This window comes from Rhincodon typus, chromosome 18 (assembly GCF_021869965.1).
Source record: "Rhincodon typus isolate 14 chromosome 18, sRhiTyp1.1, whole genome shotgun sequence".
NCBI lineage: Eukaryota > Metazoa > Chordata > Chondrichthyes > Orectolobiformes > Rhincodontidae > Rhincodon > Rhincodon typus.
Window position 1 is genome coordinate 53,240,463 of NC_063349.1, and position 13,884 is coordinate 53,254,346.

Below are 13,884 nucleotides of genomic sequence, written 5' to 3' on the forward strand. Positions count from 1 at the left end.
CTTTTCCAGCAACTTTGTTTTTGTCCCTGATTTACAGCATCCGCAGTTCTTTTGGTTTTTAAACTCAAAACTTCCTCTGACATCAAGCCATCTTGACGTTTTTCAAGGTAACGTGTTAAATTTACTTTTATTTCATTATTAGAAACAAATTAAACATTTATTCAAACTGTGCTATTCTTTATTTTAGGCTTTTGAGTGATATTTTTTGGTGGTCTGCTCCTAACTCCGCTTTTCCCATAGGCCCTGTTATTTCTATAGCACAATTTTCTATAATGCAATGTTACACAGGAATGAAACTATTTCATTATAACAGAACTGACTGTATATAAATCCATGGTCTAAATCATACTTTGCGGAACGTAGGCTCCCTGTAAACGTCAGGGAAAAACCTGCTTCCACTTGGCTGCTTAGTCCCACATAAAGTTTTTGGCTGATGGAACTTTAATTATTATGAGGCGAAATTTCTGCCATTCTCAAGGAAAAGGTGCCACCTCGTCGAACTGTTTGCTAATAAGGGACCGTCGGTAGCTCTGCAGTGCTGGTAATGCCACCACCAAGTACGCTGTGTTCAGTGACATGCCCAGACCCTCAGTAGAGTCTAGTGCCAGGCCATGTTAATGTGGGTAGGGAATTGGGGGCACATCAGATGGGCAAGAGAGGAAGGTGGACACAGGGACAAAAATCTGCTGGGGGAGAAGCATGGGGCTGTCTATAAATGGCACTGGAGACACAGAAAAAAAGCAAGCCCCTTTTGCTGATCAAGGGCAACATTGTCAGACTGCATATTGGATGCGGGCAACCCCCTTCACCTGTTAAATCTGAGTGGCAGGATGATGAGTCCTTTCAGTAGGCATTAGACACTTCCCCTGCCACTTGTAAATTGACATGGCATCCTATTTACAGGTTTACCTGCCTGTTTCCCACCCACTGGTGATCTGTACAGTCCAGCGTATTATTGTTGCATGGTCTGGTTATGAGCTGTAACCTGAGTAGCAAACCAACTGTATTCAAGCAATTCACCAGAGAAGAACTGGGTGGTATTTAGTCAGTTAAACTGTGGGAACATAGGAGTCAAAGGTCTTTGCTAATAACTGTTGCACTGGTTCTTGATTATTAGCACTCTCACCTTTGAATATGAGGCTGTAGGTTCAAGGGTCTTGAGTACAATGTCTAGGTTAACACTCTGCAAAAGAAGGCCATACAGCCCGTCTAGTTTACTCTGCCATTCAATGAGATCATGGCTGGTCAGTCTGTGTTCTGAATTTCACATTCTCAATGTCTAGGGCAACACTCTGCTGCAGAGTTGAGCGCTCCATTCTCAGAGATGCCAACTTTGGGAAGGGTGTAAAAGCAGGTGAATATAAAAGTTAGACCCAAGAATACCAGGTCTCTAGCTCAAAAGTCTTGGGGAGTTCTAACTGGAGTCCTGACTAAAATATATCCCTCAGCCAACATCACTAAAAAATGATTAATCTAGTAATTATCATTACTTATTTGTTGAATCTTGCTACGTACAACGGAGAAACTGCATTTCATCTTCACAACAATGACTTACAACTTCAAATCCCACTGCGGCCGATGGTGGAATCTGAATTCAATAAAAATCTGGAATTAAGAGTCTAATGATGACTGTGAATCCATGTTGATTGTTGGAAAAACCCTTCTGGTTCACTAATGTCCTTTAGGGAAGGAATCTGCCATCCTTACCTGTTCTGGCCTACACGTGACTCCAGACCCACAGCAATGTGGTTGACTCATAACTGCCCTCTTGGCAATTTGGGATAGGCAATAAATGCTGTCTAGCCAGCGATGCCCCTCATCCCATGAATTAATTAAAAATAAACAGTGTCTTAGGATTTCCTGAAGTTGTAAATGAATCATATAAACAAAGTTTCCTCCTTGCAGTTAAATGGTTTATGAAACTTGCCATACAAACATCACAGTCTTTTCAGGTCCAGTGGTTTTCACTGTTCCAATTTCAAGTAATGTAAAAGTAATGTCATAAGTCTGACTGCCGTGTAACTGATCTGGGAATTCCCACATGAACCCAAGAGGATGAAAGGAAACAAGAAAAATAAGCTAAATTGTTTGGATTCAAACACAAACATGCATGTGGTTGAATGAACCTGTAGCAGGGCTGAAATGTACATAAGAAATGTACAGAGATGTCAAGGTAATTAAAAGATAAGAAGAAAGGAGATTTATCCGTACAGTATAATATATATTGCATTATTTACAGTATATCTTTATTGTTCATATCACAAAAAGTATAATACTTCTGCTTTACAATAAAGCCATAACTTTGTTACATTTTACATTCCACAAACAATGGAAACTGCTCACAGTTTTAATGAAACAAGCCAGCTTTTTTGAACAACATCAGAATTCACCTGATGAAGGAGCAGCGATCCGAAAGCTTGTGATTTCAAATAAATCTGTTGGACTATTACTTGGTGTGGTGTGACGTCTGGCTTTGTCTACCCCAGACCAACACCGGTACCTCTGCATCATAGCTCTTTCAAATTCAGAATCGTTCCCCTGTTGCACATGTACTGGCCATAAATAAAATTCAAGTACTTGGCAACATTTCAAACCTTTGAGTCTAGGTCACTAATTAGGATCTTTTGCTAAAGTAAGATTCATTATTTCACAGAGTAAATTCATATCATAAAAAAATTTACAAAGTATGCAGAGAGATACCGACTTTACATACACTGTAAGATGAATAGTATACTTATCAGAAGAAAATTGTTCCAATATGAATACTGTTTCATGTACATTAAAAAAATACAGATTTAAACTGTACGTCTGAGTCATAGGTGCAGAATATTTACACTCCACAGTCATAATGTATCGTTGGGTTGTGCAATGTCTGAAACAGTCCTTGTGTTGAAACAAACTTCAACGTGGTGCCTCAGCTAATATTAAGCCAAGATTGTGACTATAGAGATTATTTTTCAACTCACTATTTCATGAACTGCATTATCACCACCACCTTCTCAAGGATAATCAACAACAGGCACTAAATACTGGCCTTGCCAGAAATGTTCATATTCAAGTACAACTAAAGAAAACTGATGCAAAAATAACACTTAAAATCAGGAGGACAATTGTAGGCAGTGAAAGTGTCTGCAGCATTATATTTGACATAAATGTGATTGGAACAGCTGAATTTATTCTCCTTCCAGAGAATGTTCAGTGAAGATTTGATCAATAAGTCATAAGGGGTCCAGGCACAGGAGGTAGGGGTCCAGGCACAGGAGGTAGAGAAAAATAGTTTCTATCAGTGAAAGGTTTGAGGACCTGTAGGGACTAGCAAAAAAAAAGCAAAGACAACATTAAACTTCTTGGTAACACTGTGGGTGGATAGTATCTGTAGTGCACTGCCTGAGATTGTGACGGAAGCAGACTCAAAGAGGAATTAGGGAAGTGTCTGAAGAAAAAAAAATGCAGGGCCACAGAGAACGGGCAAGGGAGTGGGTCCAGCTCAGCTGCTCTTTTAGAGAACCAGTATAAATATGAAGGGCCAAGACTGTAAGACATAGGAGCAGAAGTAGGCCATTCAGCCCATCAAGTCAGCCATTCAATGAGATCATGACTGATCTGATAATCTTCAACTCCACCTTCCTATCTTTTCTATGTAACCCTTGACGCCCTTACTGATAAGGAATCCATATCAGCCTGCAATGTATTTAATGGCCCAGCCTCCACAGCCATCTGTGGGAAAAAAATTCCACAGATTCACTACCCTCTGAGGGAAGAAATTTCTCCTATTCTCTGTTTTAAATCTGTGATCTCCTTATTGTAAAATTATGCTCTTCCGTCCTAGACGCTCTCACTTTCCCAAATGACCTCTTTCAGTGCCATAACCATTCTAAGTTTAACATGCTCTATTAACAATGGTGTAATTCAGTAACAGTTAAATTGTAATCTAGAAATGCTCTTGTCTCCACCAATACTATAAAGAGAGGCATTTATGAGGAATGTATTAAGTTATCATCCATTTGTGCATCAGGACATAATTTCAACCATGTTTTATTATTGGTTCCTAAGACTAATTTCTCCAAAGCACAACAATGTCATATTAAACTAGATAATGGAGAAATGGTTAGGCTTTGTATTGGTCAAAGAAAATAAATCTACTTTTAAAATGTCTAATCAAAATGAAATGGGCTACCAAAAAGCTGAAAAAAAGATATTCAAGAAATACATTGACAATTAGATTTTTAGGAAATACTTGACACTCCAAGGAGCTCATTAGCAAGTTCAAATATAATAGTGGAAATGCTTTTTTTTCAAAACAGTTATGAAATTTTGAGACAAGAGCAAAACTAAAATTTACTTATGATCGTCCATCTATGAAGACTGCAGCTTCAGAATTGTCTGAGTGTACAGTCACATTATCCAAATTTTAATACGGCTACCTTTTCCTGTAATGACCATTTTGCAAATGAAAAATCCAAGAAGTGTCGTAACTTCTGATGATCCAAACAATGTTTTGAACAAAGCATCTTCAGAGGCCTTGTGTTGCTGAGAAAGCTTGCCTTGTCTTCATCCCATTACTAATATCAATGTTGACCAGAGCAGCTGCCTGCGCTGGTATTGTTGCTGCTTCTTTTGTGCCATTCAACAAAGATCAATGGCACAGTGATGAACATGAATATTATCCCAACCGCCAGAAAAGCCATAGCCTGGATAAAGTAAAAAAGACCACAGGTAAATTATCTCTCTTTCACTAAAGTAAATGATGGTCAGCATTTAAATCATCAGCAGCCTGCATTTCTGAGATGTGGCTGATACCACTCCGATGGGATTTGCGGATTTGACAGACATTTTAGCAGAATGAGCATTAAGAGCATCAATTGCTAACATCATCAGTAAGATGCCACAGCACAATACACAATCATTTCAAAATGCTATTAATACAGATTTATAATAATATACATGGGGAGGTGATGGCCTATTGGTATTATATCTTGACTATTAATCCAGAGACCCAGGTAATGTTCTGGGGACTAAGGTTCAAATCCCTCCTTGGCAGATGGTGGAATCTGAATTCAATAAAAATCTGGAATTAAGGGTCCAATGATGACCATTAATCCATTGTTGATTGTCAGAAAAACTCATCTGATTCACTAATGTCCTATAAGGAGGGAAACTACTGCCTTTACCTGGTCTGGACTATAGGAAAACTCCAGATTCATAGCAATGTGGTTGACTCTGGGCAATTAGGGACGGGCAATAAATGCTGACTTAGCCAGTGATGCCGATATTCCATGAATGAATACAGGAAAAGCACTTCAGCCTAAGCAACAAGGACAAATTGACAGCTGGAAATACGTTAAAGAGGCAACATGGATTCTATCTGTAACAAAAAAAAATGTAGAAAACAACAAATTCTCTCGTCAAATACTCACCAGGTTGAAAACTTAAGAATTGATCCAATATCGCATGTTGGACTGCAGCATCTATTCAGAGCTCCATACAGCTCAGCATGGATTATAAGGTGCCAGCATAGGTCCCACCACTGGGGCATAAAGCAGGCATTAGCTTGCTTCAGTAGTCAATGTGACTCACGGCTAATTCTCCTCGGCAGCAATCGATAAAGTGACTGCCATCCCATCAACAATGGCCATGTGCACGAAGTGTTGTTACAATCAGGGGGCCTGTAGCTCAACAGTGCCACCAGCAATGGTGGACACTGCTGGAGCTACACTTGGCGGTTAAGAACATGCTGAGGGCCCTGGGAGGACAGGGTTGCTGAGGCAGATGTATCGTTGTCACCAGTGGGAGCAAGCATTCCACTCTGGGAAGTGGGGTATGGCGATGGGTAGAATCATACAATCCCTACAGTGTGGAAGTAGGCCATTCAGCCCATCAAGTCCACAGTGACCCTCTGAAGAGCATCCCACTCAGACCCAAACCCCTACCCACAGCTAATCCATGTAGACTACATCTCTGGACTGTGGGAAGAAACTGGACCACCTGGAGAAAACCCACACTGGAACCGAACCTGGGTCTGAGGCAACAGCGTTAACCACTGACAGGGAGAGAGAATGCTTGTGTGTGTGTGAGACAGTGAGTGAGAGGGAGAGAGAGAAAGAGTCTGTGTGTGTGTGTCTGTCTGTCTGTGTGAGTGAGTGTGTGTGTGTGCGTGTCTGTGAGTGCGTGTGAGTCTTTGTGTGCATGTGAGTGTGAAAAGCAGGTTTCAGCTCATAGTCCTCAGACCCTGCTTAGAGGCCAGGATTAACTGATCAGTCTCCCCACCTGGCAGAGGTTCCTAAAGTGATAATATAATGCTAGGAAAGGGGGAGAAGAGACCTTTAATTGGTCACTCAAGAGCTTTAATTTGATTTTGTACCAGCTTTCCCACTGCTAGTATGAAAGTAAGTTAGGGGAATGCTGGGCATATCAGTTATCACCTTCTTGCCTCCACCTATGCATTGAACCCTCAGCTGTTTGAGCTAGATATGTCTCAATGGTCCATCCATTGCCTGCAAGCTAAAGTCACCATAGTATTACCACAGCATAAAGCCGCTCTCTCATTAGAGAGAGGAATGACTGCTGGTTTAACCTGAGGGTCACCAAAACTCTGGTGAGGGGAAATGTTGAGAGTCAACAACAACAAAAACAAAGTTGCTGGAAAAGCTCAGCAGGTCTGGCAGCATCTGTGGAGGAGAAAACAGAGTTAATGTTTTGGGTCCGGTGACCCGAGGAAGAAAACAGAGTTAACGTTTTGGGTGCGGTGACCCGAGGAAGAAAACAGAGTTAATGTTTTGGGTCCGGTGACCCGAGGAAGACCTGCTGAGCTTTTCCAGCAACTTTGTTTTTGTTCCTGATCTACAGCATCCGCAGTTCTTTTGGTTTTTAAATGGTGAGAGTCCTTCAGGGTAACCTCAGCTGGTGTGGGAATTGAACCCACACTGTTGGAATCATTCAGCATCACAAACCAGCCATGCAGCCTACTGAAATAACCAGCCCCCTCCCCTATTTACTGCAAGATATATACAGTGGATTCCTGCTTTAGCCGCAGATTAGCTTACTTCTATTTCAGAATAGGATGGCTGCACAGGAAAGGTAGGCTCTCAAAAGAAGGAAGTTGCAAGGGGAAGCAGAATTGCAAAATGATTATTTTTCAGAACTAATCTAGACCGTAATGTTCACATGTAGAAGTCATAAAACTGATGAAAACATAACATCAAATGTACGTACCCCTATTCTTTTCCAGCTATTTTGAGGCTCATTCTTCACAAGTTTTAAATATAGCGAAGCAGGAAGAATGAAGATCAGCATGTTAGCAGAAGTCGAGCCTGTACCGTAGAAAACAAAGATTACTTGAAATGGCTGTCAAACACAGTGCAATGAAAATGAAATAATGAAATAAAAACATTGTAAATTGGCATACACTAAAATAGATACTTCAACCTACCAATAACAGCAAATACATCCATTATCGTTGGAATGCATATCACCAAAACGTTGCTGCCAGCGAGAAGAAGGACTGTAATGAAAAAGTGATGGAGCCATCTGAATTTCCCTTTAAACACCAGCAAGACAATTGAAGAACGGACCTGTGCAAATAAAAATGACACCTGCAATTAGCAAATTCTACTAAAATAGTCAGTAGCATAGCCAAATATCTTTCATTAAGTCTCTCTCATGTTGCAGAATTCTCCATAATTTTCTCTATAAGCGATAAAGAATGAAGGAGTTAGATGTAGCACTTGGTGTTAAAAGGATCACAGGATATGGGAGTAGTACCAGGAGATTGGAGGGTGGCAAATATCATTCCCTTGTTCAAGAAAGGGAATAGGGATAATCATGGAAATTACAGACGGGTCAGTCTTACTTCTGTGGTGGGCAAATTATTGGAGTGGATTCTGCGAGATAGTATTTATGATTATTTGGAAAAGCACAGTTTGATTAGAAATAGTCAGCATGGCATTGTGAGGGGCAGGTCATGCCTCACAAGCCTTATTGAATTCTTTGAGGATGTGACAAAATACATCAATGAAGGTAGAGCAGTGGATGTGGTGTATATGGATTTTAGCAAGCCATTTGATAAGGTTCCACATGGTAGGTTCATTCAGAAAGTAAGGAGGCATGGGATTCAGGGAAATTTGGCTGACTGGATACAAAACTGACTGTCGAGTAGAAGACAGAGGGTGGTAGTAGATGGAAAGTATTCAGCCTGGAGCTCGGTGACCAGTGGTGTTCTGCAGGGATCTGTTTTGGGACCTCTGCTCTTTGTGATCTTTATAAATGACTTGGATGAGGAAGTGGAAGGATGGGTTAGTAAGTTTGCTGATGACACAAAGGTTGGTGGAGTTGTGGACAGCGTGTAGGGCTGTTGTAGGTTGCAACAGAACATTGACAGGATGCAGAGCTGGGCAAAGAAGTGGCAGATGGAATTCATCCCAGAAAAATGTGAAGTGATTCATTTTGGAAGGTCAAATTTGAATGCAGAATACAGGGTTAATAGCAGGATTCTTGGCACTGTGGAGGAACAGAGGGATCCTGGGGTCCACGTCCATAGGTCCCTCAAAGTTGCTACCCAAGTTGATAGGATTGTAAAGAAGGCGTATGGTGTGTTAGCTTTCATTGGCGGGGGATTGAGTTTAAGAGCCGTGAGGTCCTGCTGCAGCTCTATAAAACTCTGGTTAGACCACACTTGGAATATTGTGTTCAGTTCTGGTCACCTCATTATAGGAAAGATGTAGAAGCTTTAGAGAGGGTGCAGAGGAGATTTACCAGGATGCTGCCTGGACTGGAGGGCACGTCTTATGAGGAAAGGTTGAGGAGCTAGGGCTTTTTTCATTGGAGCGGAAAAGGATGAGAGGTGACTTGATAGAGGTTTACAAGATGATGAGATGCATAGATAGAGTGGATAGTCAGAGACTTTTCCCAGGGCGGAAATGACTATCACGAGGGGGCTTAATTTTAAGGTGACTGGAGGAAGGCATAGGGGAGATGTCAGAAGTAGGTTCTTCACACAGAGAGTGGTGGGCGTGTGAAATGCGCTGCCGGCAGTGGTAGCGGAATCAGATACTTTAGAGACTTTTAAGTGACTCTTGGATAGGCACGTGGAGGATAGTAAAATGTAGGGTATGCAGGGTAGATTGATCTTAGTAGGATAATAGGTTGGCACAACATCATGGGCCGAAGGGCCTGTACTGTGCTCTACTGTTCTATGTTCTATGCTCTTAATACAGGAACAGGCTATTGATTTGGATGAGCAGGGCAGGCTTGAAGGGCTAAATGGCCCACTCCTCTCCTATTTTCTATGTTTCCATGAATAGCTTAGCCAAAAATATATATAACAGAACTCTCAAGTCTTGCTCCGTGTCAGAAATCTAAAAACAAAAGGTTTCCCTGAAGCTCACTGTCAGTAAACCCATCGATTAGTCTAATGAAAAAGTTCCGCAAGAAAGATGCCCATCATCATAAATCCTTCACCTGCTACAAATGGTCTGGGCTTGTTAGCTACTCCATAGCAGTCATTACTATCACTTTGTAAGCAACTCACAGCACTTTAATGCAATTAGGGAAAGTCACTTACCAAATAATATAGGAGGTTATAGTTACTAAATCTGCAGATGACACCAAAATTGGTGGTTTAGTGCACAGTGAAGAAGGTTACCTCAGAGTACAACAGGACCTTGATCAGATGGGCCTATGGGTCGAGGAGTGGCAGATGGAGATTAATTTAGATAAACATGAGGTGTTGCATTTGGTAAGGCGAATCAGGGCAGGACTTGTACAGTTTATCGTAGGGCCCTGGGGAGTGTTGCCAAACAAAGGGACCTAGGGGTGCAGGTGCATAGTTCCTTGAAAGTGGAGTTGCAGGTAAACAGGGTAAAGAAGGCGTTTGGTACACTTGCCTTTACCAGTCAATGCATTGAGTATAAGAGTTGGGATATCATGTTGTAGCTATACAGGATGTCGGTTAGGCCACTTTTAGAATACTTCATGCAATTCTGGGTCTCCCTGCTATAGGAAAGATGGTGTTAAACTTGAAAGGGTTCAGAAAAGATTTACAAGGATGTTGCTGGGATTGGAGGGTTTGAGCTATAGGGAGAGTCTGAATAGGCTGGGGCTATTTTCCCTGAAGCATCGGAGGCTGAGGAGTGACCTTATAGAGGTTTATAAAATCATGAGGGGTGTGGATAGGGTGAATAATCAAAGTCTTTTCCTCAGGGTAGGGAAGTCCAAAACTAGAGGGCATTAGTTTAAGGTGAGATGGGAAAGATTTAAAAGGAACCCGAGTGCCAACTTTTTTGTGCAGGGGGTGGTGCGTATATGGAACAAGCTGCCAGAAGAAGTAGTGAAGGCTGGTACAATTACAACATTTTAAAGGCATCTGGGTGGATACATGAACAGAAAGCATTTAGAGGGAAATGGGCCAAATGCTGGCAAATGGGACCAGATAAGTTTAGGATATCTGGTTGGAATGGACGACTTGGACCCAAGGGTCTGTTTCCATGTTGGACAACTCTATAACTCTGTAAATATGAACTGCAAGCTTTTCAATTCATTGAGATATTCCAAATTTAAGTTTGCCCAACAATACAAATAAGGCAAATTCAAAAGCTGCGAATAACAAAAAACAAGATATGTCACCAGCATTAAGATTTACTGAACATACACTCGCAAAAACCACATACGTTATTGTCTAATATGTAAAAGGGCAATGAGATGCCTAACTGAGGGGCAGAAATGGGTAACAGAGAGAGTTTGTTAATCCTGTGAGTTAGATAGATGTTTGGTAAATAAGGCAGTCGAGAAATAAGGCAGCACTGAGAGAAGTGCAATCGAGACCACGATCAATTGCTGTGATATTACTGAATGGCCACATTACTTACTCTTGCTCCTAAGTCCTATGTTCTGAAAAAGAGTCACACTGAACTTGAAACATTAACTGTTTCTCTTTCTGCAGATATGAATTTCTCCAACATTCTCTGTGAGATTGCAGATTTACTGAGTGTTTAATACTAGACGTAAATTACAGCATGCTACTCACAACTGCACTATAATAAAGAGTTCCATTGCTGAAGCATCACAGTTGAAGGTTATCTCACAAAATGATACTTTTCTATGAGTATACAAAAGGAAAGCTATCTGAGGACTGCTTCTGATTCTGGAACAAATCCCTTTAGACAAAATTGATCAACTGATTCAAATTTTAATGGTAATACTCACAGTGAACAGAAGGACAGGCACAGTCAGAACTACAGCTGTTATTACAGCCAAGCGAAGTATCAAAATGAGTTTGTCAGAATGATCACTATAAGATAAAAGCAACTCTGCATTGACCGTGTCTGTGTGAGGAAAGAGAAGGCAACCAGGTGAATAATTATTTCTCATTGTCATTGGCTTGTTTATCGATTTCCAAATAAACCTAGGAAATTCTGAAGCATCATTCTAGTTATTACTGTTTCACAACTTATTACCAATCTCCTACTTCTAGGTTCAATTAAATGACCCACACCCATTATAAAAGAAATATAAATATTGTTTGGTAACATACTAAGTCAGCTTTTAAAGAAGTCATCAGGGAAAATGAAAATAATGTCAGTCTAATTACCTTCCCTCTTGATTTTATGGTAAGAGTACTGAGATTTTGAGCATCCTGAGGGCACTTGTTTGGGTGGATCACGTGGTGGAATCTGGAACTTGCAGTCACAGTTTGAAAATAAGGGGTCACCCATTTAAGACAGCGATGAGAGAAAACAAAATTCTCTCGGAGAGTTATGAGTCTTTTGAATTCCTTTCCTCAAATGGCAGTGGATGCAGCACCTTTAAATATTTCTACAGTTGCGGTAGGTAAATTCTTGATGACCAAGGAGATGAAAAATTGTCAGGGCTAGGTAGAGTTGAGGTTTAAATCAGATCAGCCATGATCCTACTGAATGGAGAAGCAGGCTTGAAGGGCTGAGTGGCCTACTCTTGTTCCTTGTGCTTATGTTTTCATCTCAACATTTCAAAGTAAAGTACTGGCCTCCAATAACCTCACTCAGATAGTAGTTCTTATGAAAAGACCATAAGAATAGGAACAGAATTAGGCTATTGGGTGTTAGGCTATTAGGTAGTGGATGCCTGGAACACGTTGCCAGCGGAGGTGGTAGAGGTGGGCACGATAGCGTCATTGAAGATGTATCTAAACAGATACATTACTGGGCAGGGAGCAGACGGATACAGATCCTTGGAAAATAGGCGACAGGTTTAGGTAGAGGATCTGGATCGGCGCAGGCTTAGAGGGCCGAAGGGCCTGTTCCTGTGCTGTAATTTTCTTTGTTCTATTCAGCCTGAGTCCGCTCTATGTTCGATCGTTGCTGATACGTTTCTCAAGCACATTCTCCTGCCTGCTCCCAGTAACCCTTCATCCCCTTACTAATCAAGAATCCATCTACGTCTGTCTTAGATACACTCAATAACTTGGCCTCCACAGCCTTCTGTGGCAATGAGTTCCACAGATTCACCACCCTCTGGCTGAAGAAATTCCTCCTCATCTTAGTTCTAAAGGATTACCCCTTCATTCTAAGGCTGCGCCCTCAGGTCCTAGCCTCTCTTATTGATGGAAACATCTTCTCCATGTCCACTGTACCCTGGCCTCTCAGTATTTTTTAAGCTTCAATGATATTAACTCTTAACTCCTTTACAACTCTACCACACCCCCACTGTAAAAGTAAGGAAAATTGTGGGCAAACTGAAATCCAACCCTTTGTTTTGGTGGTTTCAGGAAAATAAATATGTACCTTTTGTTTAGCACTGATGAATTTATTACTTGGAAAATTGAATCGTCCGACAAAGTAACTGGAACATGTCTAGGAGGAGGCAGTAATAAGTCATCCTGGTGCTTGCCTTTGAGGTAAAGCTGATGCCATTTCAATTTCTCTCAGAAGTTAAACTTTAGCAATACTGACATCTTAACCAACTTTGCTTTGATGTTGAGCAGTAGTGGAATGCAGTGGTGGTGTTGGAAATCATTTTACAATTTTTCTAAATTTAATGAAATCATGGTAATGTCTCAACAGCAAATCAACTTATAGGCAGGGAGCTGAGATAATATTAACTAAAAGGGACATGAATAGAGAAGATTTAGAAGGTAGACTGGGTAGGGGTTGGGTGAATGCTGCACAGGCTACAAAAGCAAGAAGGTTATGATGAACCTTCAGAAAACAGTGATTTGGCCTCAACTAGGCTACTACGTAGAATTTTTGGTGCTGCACTTTAGGAAGGACATGAAGTCTTTAGAGATAATGAAAAAGAGATTGACGAAAATGGTTTGAGGCACCACAATTATATGGATAGATTGGACAGCATGATCTATTGCCCTAAAGGGGAGGCTGAGAAGAGACTTAACAGAATTATTCGAAATCATGTAAGATAGACAGAGCAGGTCAGAAGAAACTTCCCACTAACAGGAGGGTCAAGAATCAGAAGACACTGATTTAAGATGATAGGGAAAAGAAACAATGATGATAAGAGATAGTAGGAACTGCAGATGCTGGAGAATCCGAGACAACAAGGTGCAGGGCTGGATGAACACAGCAGGCCAAGCAGCATCATAGGAGCAGAGAGGCTGACGTTTCGGGCCTAGACCCTTCATCAGAAAAGGGGGAGGGGAAGGGGGTTTTGAAATAAATAGGGAGAGAGTGGGAGGCGGATAGAAGAGGGATAGAGGAGAGGATAGGTGGAGAGGAAACAAACAGGTCGAAGAGGCGGGGATGGGGCCAGGAAAGGTGAGTGTAGGTAGGGAGTTAGGAAGGGGATAGGTCAGTCCAGGGAGGACGGACAGGTCAAGGGGGCGGGATGAGGTTGGTCGGTAGGAGATGGAGGTGCGGCTTGAGGTGGGAGGAGGGGATAGGTGGGAGGAAGAACAGG

The 13,884-nt window shown here is 41.5% G+C and overlaps 1 long non-coding RNA gene across 1 annotated transcript; it reads right to left on the reverse strand.

Moving 5' to 3' along the window:
* Nucleotides 1-2,220: 2,220 nt before the first annotated feature.
* Nucleotides 2,221-11,316, reverse strand: LOC125485337. Its single transcript, XR_007264094.1, has 4 exons — nucleotides 11,200-11,316; nucleotides 7,430-7,571; nucleotides 7,213-7,310; nucleotides 2,221-4,691 (listed from the first exon to the last, which is right to left on the reverse strand). It is a non-coding gene; the product is annotated as an uncharacterized LOC125485337 (long non-coding RNA).
* Between the last annotated feature and the right edge of the window lie 2,568 nt (nucleotides 11,317-13,884).